We start from the raw sequence: 14,315 nt of genomic DNA, 5'->3' as shown, positions 1-14,315 counted from the left end.
AGGAGAAGAAGAAAGCCTCTCCCCCAGCGGGGGGAGGGAAGAAAAGGAAGGCCTCGCCAACAAGGGAGGCCGAAGGGTCCAAGAAGGGAAAAACTCTTCCCCCGGACTGCTCTGCCAACGCCAGTGACAACGACGAGGACTGGCCTCCGAGGGCCAAGACCCTGGCGAGATCGTAAGTATCCGGACTCCCGAATAACTTCAAGGTTTTTCCTTTTCGCCACATAATGTCTTTCTAATGCCGCATACAACCCTGCAGTCCGCCCAAGGTTGATCTTCCCGCTTCGTCGAGCGGGTCCTTAGGTGCGTCGGATATGGATTCTCTTCCGACTGCCTCCACCCCCCGTGATGCGGACAATGCCGAGGTGGGATCCCGGGAAGGGACCCACCAGGAGGAGGAGGCCCCGGAGGTGTCGCAGGACAACCTCCCGGACTTTGCACCGGACTCGGCCCCGGAACCCACAGTGGCTCCGGAGTCCGGCGGGCGACCCCTTCGCAAGAAGGGCAAGACCGTGACGCCGGCTGCCTCCGTCCAACCAGAGGCGCCGGATAATTTGCTGGAGGCACTCAACAGCGCCTCCATCGACGAGGAACACCGCACTGTTATGAGTGCGGTGATTCAAAAGGTTTAGCTCGCCAAAAGTGGGCTGACCGAAGCCTGCAGCAGCTTTCTAACAGGCTTTGAGGTAAGAATTTCAATATGTATAAAATGGTACCGCATAGACAGTAGCCCCTGATGCTCGGTTCGGTGTTCGGAAAGAAAAGCCGGACTGAGGATCTTAAAAAGATATAAGCAGGAGTCATAAAAAACATGTCAATATGGGATTGCAGGCTGCGCTACTGACCTCTGCCGCACTGACTGCGGAGGTCAATATTTTGAAGGAAAGCCTCGAGCGGTCCGAGAACAAGCTCGGCCGTGCCAAGAAGCAGCTCGAGGACAAGGAAGGTGAGTAACACCTTATTAAAATTGTACCTTATAGAAAAGGATTTTGGTTGCAAAAAGAATGACAAGGATAACGTGGGTATTGCAGGGGCCACTAACGAGGTGGCGACCCTGAAAGAGGCGGTGGCTGCGGCCGAACGCAATGCGGCCACGGAGCGCACCGAGCGAGAGAAGCAGGAGGCGCGGGTGGGCGGAGGTACAGCAAGAGCTCCAAGATCTCGTGAAAAAACATGAGAGCCTGGAGCGTGACTCGAAGACTCGAGAGTCTGAGCTTGCAATGACTCTTGAGAGTGCCAAAGCCGCTAAGGCCGAAGCCTACAAGGCCCTCCAGGAAATCGAGGCGTTGAAGAAAATAGCAGCGGGTAAGGCATTTTTCATGCAAAGTAAGCATGTGAGTGTTAATTACCTGTTGCTTACCCGAATTCGGAGCTCTCCAGGAGCGTTCGCAGATCTTCCTCGCAGCGTGTCCGATGCTGCCGCATTCTACCGGGCCGAGGAGGGGAGCTCGACGGAGAAGGTCTTCTGGTCTCAGTATGCTGAGGCCGGACATCCGGTGCCCCTTAGCGACCAGCTGAAGCAGCTGGTCGAGCTCCACAAGGCGGCCGAACAGGCCATGAAGGGCCTCATAGTTCGGCTGTGGCCTAAGGAGGCCATGCCTGGGAGCTACTTCGGCCTGGTGCGGCGGCTGGTGGATGCGTGCTCGTGGGTTGAAGTCATCAAGCACTCCGCCTGTATTGAAGGTGCCCGTCGGGCCCTTGCCCGCGCAAAGGTGCACTGGGGCAAGATGGATGCCCAGAAGCTTGTGACGGACCCGCCACCGCAGGGCAAGGAGCACCGTACTCCCGAGATGTATTATAAGAGTGTCCTGAAGGGTGCCCGCACTATTGTGGGTGAGTGCTCCAAAGATGTAATATTTGAGTAGACTCGCATTTTGTTATCCTGTGCGCTGAAAACTTAGTTCATATGCGCTAAGCAACGCTTGTTGATTTAAAATATTACCTCCTGTGCGGCTGTTTATCAAATCTGAGAGATGGCAAGTTGTCGGCTTCGGCCCCCATGCCGCGAGTGCTGGGGTGTTCGGGATAAACTTGAGCACTCTTGTTCCCACTTTTGGGTCCATCTAGGGAGGCGCTCAACACGACGAACAAGGCAACTGGACTTATAATGCTTGAACACTCTCACTTAGCCATAGAATTCAATAATTTTAAATTTCGGCGAAGCCCCTAGTCTTCGGAAGGCCGAATTTGGGGCGCTATCCACGCCTAGACCGGACAAAATCCGGCTCCTCGCTCTAAGCGGCATAAGTCTTTAAGGACTCGCAAAAAACCTCTCGAACAGCGACCGGCTCTCGCCTCATCATGACGGTCAGTTTTAGCTTTCTCCACTGAGGCGTTAACCCAGCTCAACTGGGGCGCAATCGCAGTGGTTCTCCCAGTGCTACCTTAGCCGATACAACGGAACGTAAGGTACCAAAACATGGGAGCCGGGCAAACCCAACTATTGACCCAAGACATGATTCGGAGCCGATGCATATAATGCTATAAGTTCGGGGTGCCGCACTTGTGAAAGTGTTCGGACTTATCACACCATGATGCGGGAAACATAAGCCCCTGGTGTATTTTAACCGTACCAAAGTGTACGGATGCAACATGCCGTAAATGAACATATGTATAAAAAGAAATGCAATTATAAGCAAAAAGGTGTTGCATTGTTTTATTCAAGAAGTGCTGCTATGAATGCAGAACGATACAAATAGTGCGATAAGCAAGGGACGGGACTGTTAAACATGTCCCCCTCCAGGGGTAGGCTGTGGAGTGGTGTATAAAACAGATTTAATGCTCGTAATGGAGACGACCTGGATATTCGTTGTAGCCTTTATCCTTCCCTGGCTGTTGCATCATGAGTTCGACAGGTTTGCTGCCGGACAGGGCCTCTGACGAACGGAGTCCTGTGGGTTAAAATAAAAAGGAAAAAGAAAAAAAAGAACGACACACTTGAGAGCCCCTGGTGTGGTTGAGCCGTAGTCTGGGCCTACCGTGGTCGCGCCCCTCTCCCCATGCCCATGGTATCTTCAGAGCGTAATTATGTACGCGAAGGACCTGTCTTGACATTTTACAGGGGCTGGGGTTGGGGCCGCACTGCTACGCGTGCTCGGATCGTGCCAGGTGGTCTTGTTGTAGGTTACTCCAGGCGCGCTTAGTTGTGTCCGGCCGCTTAACGACCGGACTCGAGAATTGCCTTAAGAGGCTGCATTGTACTTCTGCCGTGAGAGCCGCTGTATGTTCCTCCATTCAGAGAGAACGTTCAGTGTTTCCGTTAACCGTGATGACTCCTCGAGGGCCTGGCATCGTGAGCTTGAGGTATGCGTAGTGCGGCACCGCGTTGAACTTTGCAAACGCGGTACGTCTGAGCAGGGCATGATAGCCGTTGCGGAACGGAACTATGTCGAAGATTAACTCCTTGCTTAGGAAGTTATCCGGGGATCCGAAGACCACTTCCAGTGTGACTGAGCCTGTACAATTGGCTTCTGCACCTGGTATGACGCCTTTAAAGGTCGTCTTGGTAGGTTTAATCCTTGAGGGGTCTATGCTCATTTTGCACACTGTATCCTGATAAAGCAGGTTCAGGCTGCTGCCGCCATCCATCAGGACTCTGGTGAGGTGAAATCCATCGACGATTGGGTCTAGGACCAATGCGGCGAATCCACCATGGCGGATGCTGGTGGGGTGGTCCCTTCGGTCAAAAGTGATCGGGCAGGAGGACCATGGATTGAACTTCGGGGCAACTAGCTCCATCGCGTATACATCCCTGAGTGCATGCTTCCGCTCCCTTTTGGGTATGTGCGTTGCGTATATCATGTTCACTGTCCGCACCTGTGGGGGGAAACCCTTCTGTCCTCTATTGTTCGGCGGTCGGGTCTCTTCCTCGTCATCGCTATGCAGCCCCTTGTCATTGTTTTTGGCAATTAACTTGCCTGCCTGCTTGAATACCCAACAGTCCCTGTTGGTGTGGTTGGCTGGTTTTTCGGGGGTGCCGTGTATCTGGCATGAGCGGTCGAGTATTCGGTCCAAATTGGACGGACCCGGAGTAGTTCTTTTGAATGGCTTTTTCCGCTGACCGGGTTTAGAGCCTCTGAATCCGGCATTGACTGCCGTGTCCTCACTATTGTCGCCGTTGATGCGGCGCTTGTTTTTGTTATGACGCGACCTGCCATTTCGGTCCTTGAAATCCGGACTGCCAGAATTTTTGCTGAGGTTCTTGCTGCGTGCTAGCCAGCTGTCCTCACCCGCGCAGAAGCGGGTCATGAGTGATGTGAGGGCTGCCATGGATTTCGGCTTTTCCTGTCCCAGGTGCCGGGAAAGCCACTCGTCGCGGATGTTATGCTTGAAGGCCGCGAGGGCCTCCGCATCCGGACAGTCGATGATTTGGTTTTTCTTGGTTAAGAACCGTGTCCAGAATTGTCTGGCCGATTCGTCTGGCTGCTGAATTATGTGGCTTAGGTCATCAGCGTCTGGTGGTCGCACATACGTGCCTTGGAAGTTATCGAGGAATGCGGCTTCCAGGTCTTCCCAACTCCCAATTGACTCTGCTGGCAAGCTGTTAAGCCAATGCCGGGCTGGTCCTTTAAGCTTGAGGGGGAGATATTTGATGGCGTGAAGATCGTCACCGCGGGCCATGTGGATGTGAAGAAGATAGTCTTCGATCCAAACCGCGGGGTCTGTTGTGCTATCGTAAGATTTGATATTCACGGGTTTAAACCCTTTGGGGATTTGATGATCCATTACTTCATCTGTGAAGCATAGCGGGTGTGCGGCGCCTCTGTACTGGGCGATATCACGACGGAGCTCAAAAGAGCATTGTCTGTTTTGTTCGGCCCGGCCGGACTTACTGTGTCCGGCGCGACGGTTGTCGTCACGTACCGTGGGGCGCCCACGTGATCCATAGATCGATCTTGATTGTCTTGCCTTATCCTCCAATATATCTCGCATGTCCGGAGCGTTCCCCTGTGGCCTTGTGCTTTTCGAGCGATGCCGGGGTACGGGTCTAGTGAAGGGCCTAGAGGCCTCTCTGTCGCGACCACGGGGTGGTCGGTCAGCCGTATTGTTTCCTGGTGATGCGGGTTCATACGCTTCCTCCTCTAATCGGGGGAGCAGCTTGCGTTTAGGGTAGCTTTTGGAGGGGCGTTCGAGCTCATGCTCTTCGGCCGCGAGGACTTCAGTCCATCTGTCGGCTAGCAGATCTTGATCAGCTCTAAGCTGTTGTTACTTTTTCTTGAGGCTGTTCGCCGTGGCCATAAGCCTGCGTTTAAAATGCTCTTGTTCGACGGGATTCTCAGGCACGACGAATTCATCGTCGTCGAGGCTTGCCTCGTCTCCGGAGGGAGGCATATAATCCTCTACCTCTTCTTCTGCCACTCTCTCATGAGGGCTGGTGTCTCCATCCTCCTGCGTTGGATCTTGCTGGAGTGGGTTGTCTTCGGCACTGTCCGGTGTATTATTATCTCCGCTGCCGGAGTCTTCATTCTTGCTGTGGCGGGATTTAGAGCGGCGCCGCTGACGCCGGCGCTTGGGCTGCTTCTTGGAGGGGTCATCCTCCGTTGTTCCTTTGCCATTCCCATCCTTTGGGATATCCACCATGTATATGTCATATGATGAGGTGGCTTTCCAGTGCCCAGTAGGCGCTGGTTCTTGGTCTTCGGCATCGTCGTCCATACCGTCGATGTCTTCGGAGTCGTAGTCTAGCATGTCGATTAGATCGTCAACAGCGGCTACCAAGTGGGTGGTGGGTGGGCTTTGAATTTCTTCGTCGTCCGCATCCCAACCGTCCTGACCGCAGTCCGGCCAGGGCTCTCCTGATAACGAGAGATACTTTAGCGAACTCAAAATGTCGCCAAAAGGTGAGTGTTGAAAGATGTCCGCTGCGGTGAACTCCATGATCGGCGCCCAATCGGATTCGATCGGAGGGGGCGCGGGAGGTTCGGAGTCCGGCGAGGAGTCCAGCACCTCGGAGTCACGAGCTTTATGAGGGACAAGGTCAGTGTTCGGCTCTATCATCGTAGAGGTTGCAGCCCCCGAGGCGGTGTCTAGCCATCCGTCCTCGATCTGTGCAGCCGGCTCCGAATTGAAGATCGGAGCGGGTTCGAGTGCGGCCTCCAGGGTACTGTCCGGCTGCAGAGCTAAATCATGCTTGCCGTGATAGTGCGGCACACTCGGCTGTGGCTCGAATCCATCGAGGATCAAGTCCCCGCGGATGTCAGCCGTGAAGTTCAAACTTCCAAATCTGACCTGACGGCCAGCGGCGTAGCTTTCGATCTGCTCCAGATGGCCAAGCGAATTGGCCCGCAGTGCAAAGCCGCCGAATACGAAGATATGTCCGGGGAGAAAGGTCTCACCCTGGACTGCATCGTTGATGATGGTCGAAGAAGCCATCGAGCCTATCGGTGACGACACAGAAGAACTCTCAATGAAAGCACCAATGTCGGTGTCAAAACCGGCGGATCTCGGGTAGGGGGTCCCGAACTATGCGTCTAGGCGGATGGTAACAGGAGACAAGGGACACGATGTTTTACCCAGGTTCAGGCCCTCTTGATGGAGGTAAAACCCTACGTCCTGCTTGATTAATATTGATGATGTGTGTTACAACAGTGGATCTACCACGAGATCAAGGAGGCTAAACCCTAAAAGCTAGCCTATGGTATGATTGTTGTTCGTCCTATGGACTAAATCCATCCGGTTTATATAGACACCGGAGAGGGCTAGGGTTACACAGAGTCGGTTACAATGGTAGGAGATCTACATATCCGTATCGCCAAGCTTGCCTTCCACGCCAAGGAAAGTCCCATACGGACACGGGACGAAGTCTTCAATCTTGTATCTTCATAGTCTTGGAGTCCGGCCGACCATGATAGTTCGGCTATCCGGACACCCCCTAGTCCGGAACTCCCTCGGTACCTTTATGGGACCCCATAGAAAATTAGGAATCTATGTGGGATATAATTCTCTGTCAATTATAAAATATTTAGAACCCCTAACAGCGGACCTGTTCACAGCCCAGTACACTGACTCAATTTTCGATGAGGACCATTTCCCGGCATTAGGGGGAGAAACAAACCACAAAGAATGCCAGGAAATAGATTGGAATGCAACAGGCATTCAGTCCTTAGATCCACGTACAAAAGAATCTGAATCCGAAGTTCAGAAAATTATAGATTTGCAACACTTTGCAAATAACTTGCCAAACGCATTTACTGATCACAAAGGTGTCACTAAATCTTATATCCCCGCAGTTAATGCACCAGAACGAGTAGAGGTACCAAATAAAACTACTCAACTCCCAACTACAAATAAAAGGGGGAGAAATTTGGTCACAGCGGAAAAGGTTTCTCTAAAGCCTCCGCGGAAACAAAGAAAATCAAAATCTATGACAGTAAATGCAAATCAACCTCAAGTTGAGGGACACCAAGTTGATGTTCAACATCAAGAACCCAACATAAATGTGCACACAAATTAAATGTTGGGGTATCCAAACAATCAGACTCCGTTGTTATGGGAAATCATACGGAGCCTGAAGAAATTAATGAAATATCCATAAATTATATTGATTCAGGAGAAACATACAATAGAAGCACTACAATTGTTGACACAGATTTCTCCTCGAAAATTGCTGAAACCCTTCAACAGGATCCAGAGCCAAAATCTATGAAAGAGTGCCTCAAGCGCTCGGATTGGCCTAAATGGAAGGAAGCGATTGAGGCAGAATTACACTCGCTTAACAAAAGAGAGGTATTTTCTAAAATAATGCCTACTCCACATAAAGTCTTCCCCGTGGGAGCTAAATGGGTTTTTTTTCGAAAAAGGAATGAAAACAATGAGGTGGTGAGATATAAAGCGAGACTAGTAGCTCAAGGGTTTACGCAGAGACCCGGTATCGACTACGACGATACATATTCTCCTGTAATGAATGGAATTACATTTTGATACTTAATATCTTTGGCAGTACAAATGAATCTACCAATGCAGTTAATGGATGTAGTGACCGCTTATCTATATGGGTCACTCGATGCGGAAATTTTTATGAAAGTTCCTGATGGACTTAAAATTCCAAATCCAAATATAAATCGCAACATGTATTGTGTAAAACTACAAAAGTCACTCTATGGCTTGAAGCAGTCGGGTAAAATGTGGTATAACCGACTCAGTGAGTTCCTTCTCAGTAAAGGATACTCGAATAACAATGATTGCCCATGCGTATTTATAACGAAATCCTCAAAGGGATTTTGCATCATCTCAGTATATGTTGATGATCTCAACATCATTGGCAACACATCAGATATAACTGTAGCACGCAATCATTTAATGATGGAGTTTGAGATGAAAGATTTGGGAAGAACCAAATTCTGCTTAGGTATACAACTTGAGCATTTTCCCTCAGGAATACTCGTTTATCAACCCGCTTACATTCAGAAAATTTTGGAAAAATTCAACATGGATAAATCATATCCATCCAAAACACCTATGGTCGTCAGATCCCTTGATATGAACAAGGATCCTTTTAGACCAAGGGATGATAACGAGGAGGTATTGGGACCTGAGTTTCCATACATCAGTGCCATAGGAGCACTAATGTACCTTGCAAATTGTACTAGACCAGACATTGCCTTTGCAGTAAATTTACTGGCTCAACATAGTGCAGCTCCAACAAAACGCCATTGGACAGGAGTAAAGAATATCTTCAGATATTTACAAGGTACTAAAGATCTTGGTTTATTCTATCGGAAAAATCAAGACATGACCCTGATTGGTTATTGTGACGCTGGATATCTTTCTGATCCCCATAATGCCAGGTCACAAACAGGGTTTGTATTTTTATATGGTGGAACCGCTATTTCATGGAATTCAACAAAACAGACTTTAGTAGCTACTTCCACCAATCACTCTGAAATAATTGCATTATTCGAAGCCTCACGAGAATGTGTTTGGCTCCGTAGAGTAATAAATCATATTCAGACATCATGCGGTATTGGTTCATTACAATCACCAACCATTATCTATGAAGATAATGCTGCATGTATTTCTCAAATGCATATGGGATATATTAAAAGTAATATCACAAAACATATCTCTCCAAAACTATTTTTTCCTCATGAATTACAAAAAGATGGAGAGATTGATATTTTGCAAATAAAATCTTGTGACAATCTTGCAGATTTGTTCACTAAGTCTTTACCAGCAGCAGCGTTTCAAAAATGCATTCATGGCATTGGTATGAGACGACTACGAAATTTGCAATGTTCAGGGGGAGAAATTAGCTAGAACTAAACTTATGAGCTTTCCAACAGATTTCTCATGTGGTTTTAATAAGTGATTAAATATACTAACGATATATCAAATTTCCATAGTTTCTATTATATTTCCTACAGGGACATAAATAGTACGAGATTAAAGATTCTCAAAACTACAAGATCAAGGACTATCAAGAAGACGCAAGGTTTTTGATACTCAAGATATATGTAGATTCTCAAGACACTGAAGATTAAAACAGCGCTGTCCAAGGGGGAGTGTTAGGAATCTAATAGTATTAGTATTAGGCTAATTAGGCGATTAGCAGATTTCTTAGAATATTCTAACCGGTGGTTAGAATCCTGGCGTTGTCCAGACGCAGTATAGCGAACCGTTGTCGTGTCTTTCCGAACCGTCGCTGCACCTTTTCTAAACGATGCGACGCCTCTTGTAATCGACGCTGTAAACATCCGTTCAGGACATATAAAAGCCTGGATGAATCAATCAATAAAGATCACTCCATTCACTTCAATCTTTCTTGTTTCTCTTCAAATATAACCTCCAGAATATGTCAACCATCAACACATGCATGTCGTGCAGTGGGGAAGATTCCTAGAGACATGCATTGATAAGTTGTACTGTGGCACGATGTATACGGGCTTTGTCAGATGAGGTGCTAGTAGATCACATGGTTCAAAATAATTAATGAGCGAAATGCTAAGAATTTCATTTTTGAAATGCAAGAATGGTTGACTCGGGATCATTTCACAATGATGATAGTCACACTCTAGTCTATATGGTATGTTAGACGTAAAGTAGTGTATGAGGCAGTTTTCAGAGTCCTAGCCAAACACATTCTTTTATCAATTCTTATTTGATGAGACATGAGATCACCGACAAATCCAGCAGAAGTACACAGAGCTCCAAGCGGTGGTTCCGCTCCAAGGGCACGGGAGGTGCAGTGATGGCTATACCCACTTGAGTCATATGTGTAAATAAATGTGGATGGAGCGGTTGATCGTCATGGACATGCTGGTGTTGCTGCGGCGTTATGCAGGGACCGCAATGGCCAGTACATGGGCTATTCCTTGGTGGTCTATGCAGGTATTACTGATCCCACATTGCTCGAGACACTTGCGTGCCGGGAGGCCATGGCTCTTGCAGAAGACTCGGGAGTTCGGATGACCCACATGGCGTCGGATTGTGAGGGCGTGGTGAAAGATATACAACAAGGATCGGGCGGTCTTCATGGTGCTATCATCAAGGAAGTTGACGCTAGGAAAGATGCTTTTATTTATGGCAATTTAATTCATCGACGTAGGATTTTTAATTTCGAAGCACATAATCTCGCCAAATTCGGTCTTGGTATAGAGCGCCATGTTTGGTTGGTTGCACCCCACCACCAAAGTCAGGTAACAATGAACATTGTTACAAATCAATAAAGTCGGCGAGAATTCTTTTAAAAAATATAACCTCAGCTTGATTAAACCTGGAGTTACCATCAACAGCCCAAACCTGGTCCAGGAGTTAATTACCATAAAAAAGCCACCGTAACATAAACCGTTCCACTAGGAATTCAACTCGGCAACAAGTTACTCGGTGCTGGATGCTTCACATTCTCCATATATACCTTCACCGCACGTGCGGCTAGAAAAGATGGCAGTATTGCTAGATTGCTATTACATGACAAACTAAACAAGAGAAAAGAAAAGAGGAAAAGATAGGTGAGTTGTTCGCTCCTAGATTGCTACCTGACAATTTTCCTGTCTTTTGATTTGGTTGATATTCATCTATACAAAATAAATCTGAATGTTCCCGGTTATTAATATTCTTGTGAAGTGTTTGGGAGTTGGGTGCACGTAGTATTCAACCGGAATAGTAGCAAACATGTGAATTTTGTGCATAATTTGTTAGAAAGTGGCATAAGTGAGAGATGGACAAACATGCAAACTAAATGTTGGAATCTAATTCTTTTTTTGCGGGATCTAATGGATGTTACAATAAATCAATGAAAGCTTTATTATTCCTGCCGCAATAGAAAATAAAATCTCTTCTAGGGAAGTACTAACAACGCATTGCTCAACCTCATGACATGTCAATTAAATTTCCGAAATCCAATACTCATCTTCAGTTAATCTTGTGCACCGAATTAAATCTATTTTACAGCTATATAAATGTTTTTTTGTTAATAATCTTCAGTGTAAATTATTTTCCTTTTGCTTGATTGTTGATTTTATGAACTTTTCCCATGGTATAATAAGAGAATTTTCCCTTTTTATTAGCCTATTATCATGATTGGAGTATTTTATCTAGTTTTCCCTTTTCCTAGTTTCACTGTACTACATGAATATTTTATGAGGCCTTTATAAAGGCCTCATAAATATTGTGGCCCGAGTTGGGCGTTTTAAAGAGGATGCGGTGGATGAAAAGGTAGGTCTGCATGGAGTAAATTGCTCAAAGCCACCACATTTGTGGCTAGGATACTGCAAAGCTACCGCTTTTGGCAAAAATTACGAAAAACCACCACTTCTGTGGCAAGTGAGTAACAAATTCCACTGATTCGAAACTAAGCCGCGTTAATAGCAAAACTAACAGGTGGGACCCGCATGTCTAGGCTGATGTGGCAAAGACTAGTTCTAGTCAATGTTTGACCTACTGAGGTGGACATGGGTCCCACTTGTCTGCCACAACTCTTATCTCCTCTCTCTCTCATGTCCTTCCTGCCACATGCCCGTCCCCTGCCTGCACCCCAGTCAACTCCGACGAGGCGTAGCCCCTGTGCGCCCGCCCCCTGCCTGCTCCGGTGAGGCCGAGCTGCCGCATGCCCGCCCACTGCCTGCTCCTCCTCGCGCGCGCTCCCTCCCCCTGCCTGCTCCACGCCGCGCGCCCGCCCCCTGCCTGCTCCGGCGAGGCCGAGCCGGCGTGAGCCCGCGCCCCGGCCCGCTCCGACAAGGCCGAGCTACCGTGCGCGTGCGCCCAGCACGCAAGGGGTCGAGGTCAGTCGGCAGCGGTGAACGCGGCCATGCCCAACTATGAGAAGCTGGTGAATCGGCGGCGGTGGCGATGCAGGGGCCCTGCGGCGGTGGGTTCAAGGCCAGGCGACGGCGGACGCGACTGTGGCCAGCCGCTTGACCCTGGCGAGCGGCTCGGGCGGAGCGACTCCTCGCCACCAGATGCTCCTGTCGTGGCCGGCCACTAGTGAATCGATAACGACGGCGATGCAGGGTCCCTGCGATGGTGGGGTTCGAGTCCAATCGGCGGCGGCGATGCCAGGGCCCAACGGCGGTGGTTGGAGCCCGTTTTGGACGGGAAACAACGGCGGAGGGCGGATCTGGAGGCGGGAGACTGATTCCGGTCGGATCTGGTGTCCGGCAGTGCGGCGACAGCTGGGTACGGCCGCGTCCGCCGCCGCCAGTCGTCGAGGAGCGCCCCCGAGCAGATGTGAGGAGGAAGACGGAGGTGTGAGGCTGACATGTGGGCCCTTTGCCACCTCAGCATATTATCCAGCTAGGCACGCCAAATCAGCCTGACATGTGGGGCCAACTCGTCAGTTCCACTGTTAGACGCATCTCAGTTTCGAATTAGTGCGATTTGTTACTCACTTGCCGCGGAGTCGGTGGTTTTTCGTGATTTTTTGCAAAAGCGGTGGTTTTGGAGTACTCTAGCCACAAATGTGGTGGCTTTGAGCAATTTACTCGTCTGCATGAGAAAACGCTCTTGCCCTTCTGATAGCCATCCTAGATTAAATTGGAGCTTAAGTAGCTCTGAAGTACAAGCGTTTGATCTCCGCTTCTGTTGTCTTTTCCCCTTCGGCCGTTTGATCTTATATTGGAGCTTGCTTTTGTACGCAACGCTCAAGTGATACACGCGTAGGAAGAGCACAAGGCCGTGCTACACCACGAACTGCGACATCCCGCGTCCATCGCCCATGGCGCCACCGAGCTCTCCACGTTCCTAATGCTTTCGAAGCGTCGCATACAGAACCATGATACCCTACGACCACTAACCGCTCAGGGGCTCCACGGCGAGATAATCGCTAGGGGAGATGATGATCACATGCTTCTTGCTACGCGTGTGGTCATCAGCCTTCTTGCCACCGTTGTAGATCATCGCCGCAAGAGACGGCGATCCCTTGCTGCTTGCTTTGTGTGTCGTCGTCGGCCGTCTCATCTCGGGAACAGATCATCGTGACAGGAACCAGCGAGCCTTGCTGCTTGCTACGCGCGTCATCATCGGCCATCTCACCATGGCGGGGCCGCTGCGGATCATCACCATGAGAGACGTTGAACCATTACGGCTTGCTTCGTGCGTCGTCGTTTGCTATCTCTCCGCCGCCGCCGATCATCTCCACAGGAGCCAACGATCCCTTGCTTCTTGCTCCGCACATCGTGGACAGCTGTCTCACCGCCGCCATGACTGATCCCTGCTCTTGCCGTGTGTACGCGATGCCACGCGTCGTTATATAGACAGGGTCGTTCGAGCTGCAGTGAACAACCTGGTCGTATAGGATTTTTCTTGTCGCCCACGGCCTGACCAAGGGGGTTGCCCATGTTGTGAGAGCTACTCTTCTTTTTTTTTTTTTTGAGTTGAAGGTACTCTTCTATATTAACCGTGCAAGTAACAACTTTGCTACTTTCAGATCTTATAATCAACGGTTCAAAAAAAAGTTCTTATAGTCAGTAGTAGTATCATACGGAAACTGCACAATTTTTTTGCTACCTACGTTTAACATCTTACAGATTCTGTTTATTTTTTTAGACAGGTTATGCAATGCTCCGAAGAGAGCTATTCTTCTACCAATGCTAAAGAATAGCAGTTCATGTACAATGATACAATTGGGTAATATCTGCACACTTTATTTTAATGATGGGTGCACACCTACGATTCATGTATCACACAATGATGCAGAGATCTGGATTACCCCTTTTTGAAAAAAGAAACACCTACGACTAATGCAAATGTATATGATAAATCATAATGTACATGTTGAATTGATAGTATTCTAATTTGCAACATAGAATTCATACCCGGACCATTTCCACAACCCCGGAACAATCGTCACCTATTGTAACTGAGAAACATTCTCATCTTCTAGG

This window comes from Triticum dicoccoides, chromosome 7B (assembly GCF_002162155.2).
Source record: "Triticum dicoccoides isolate Atlit2015 ecotype Zavitan chromosome 7B, WEW_v2.0, whole genome shotgun sequence".
NCBI classification, from domain to species: domain Eukaryota; kingdom Viridiplantae; phylum Streptophyta; class Magnoliopsida; order Poales; family Poaceae; genus Triticum; species Triticum dicoccoides.
The sequence above is the reverse complement of the archived record's forward strand: the minus strand, read 5'-3'. Positions refer to the sequence as shown.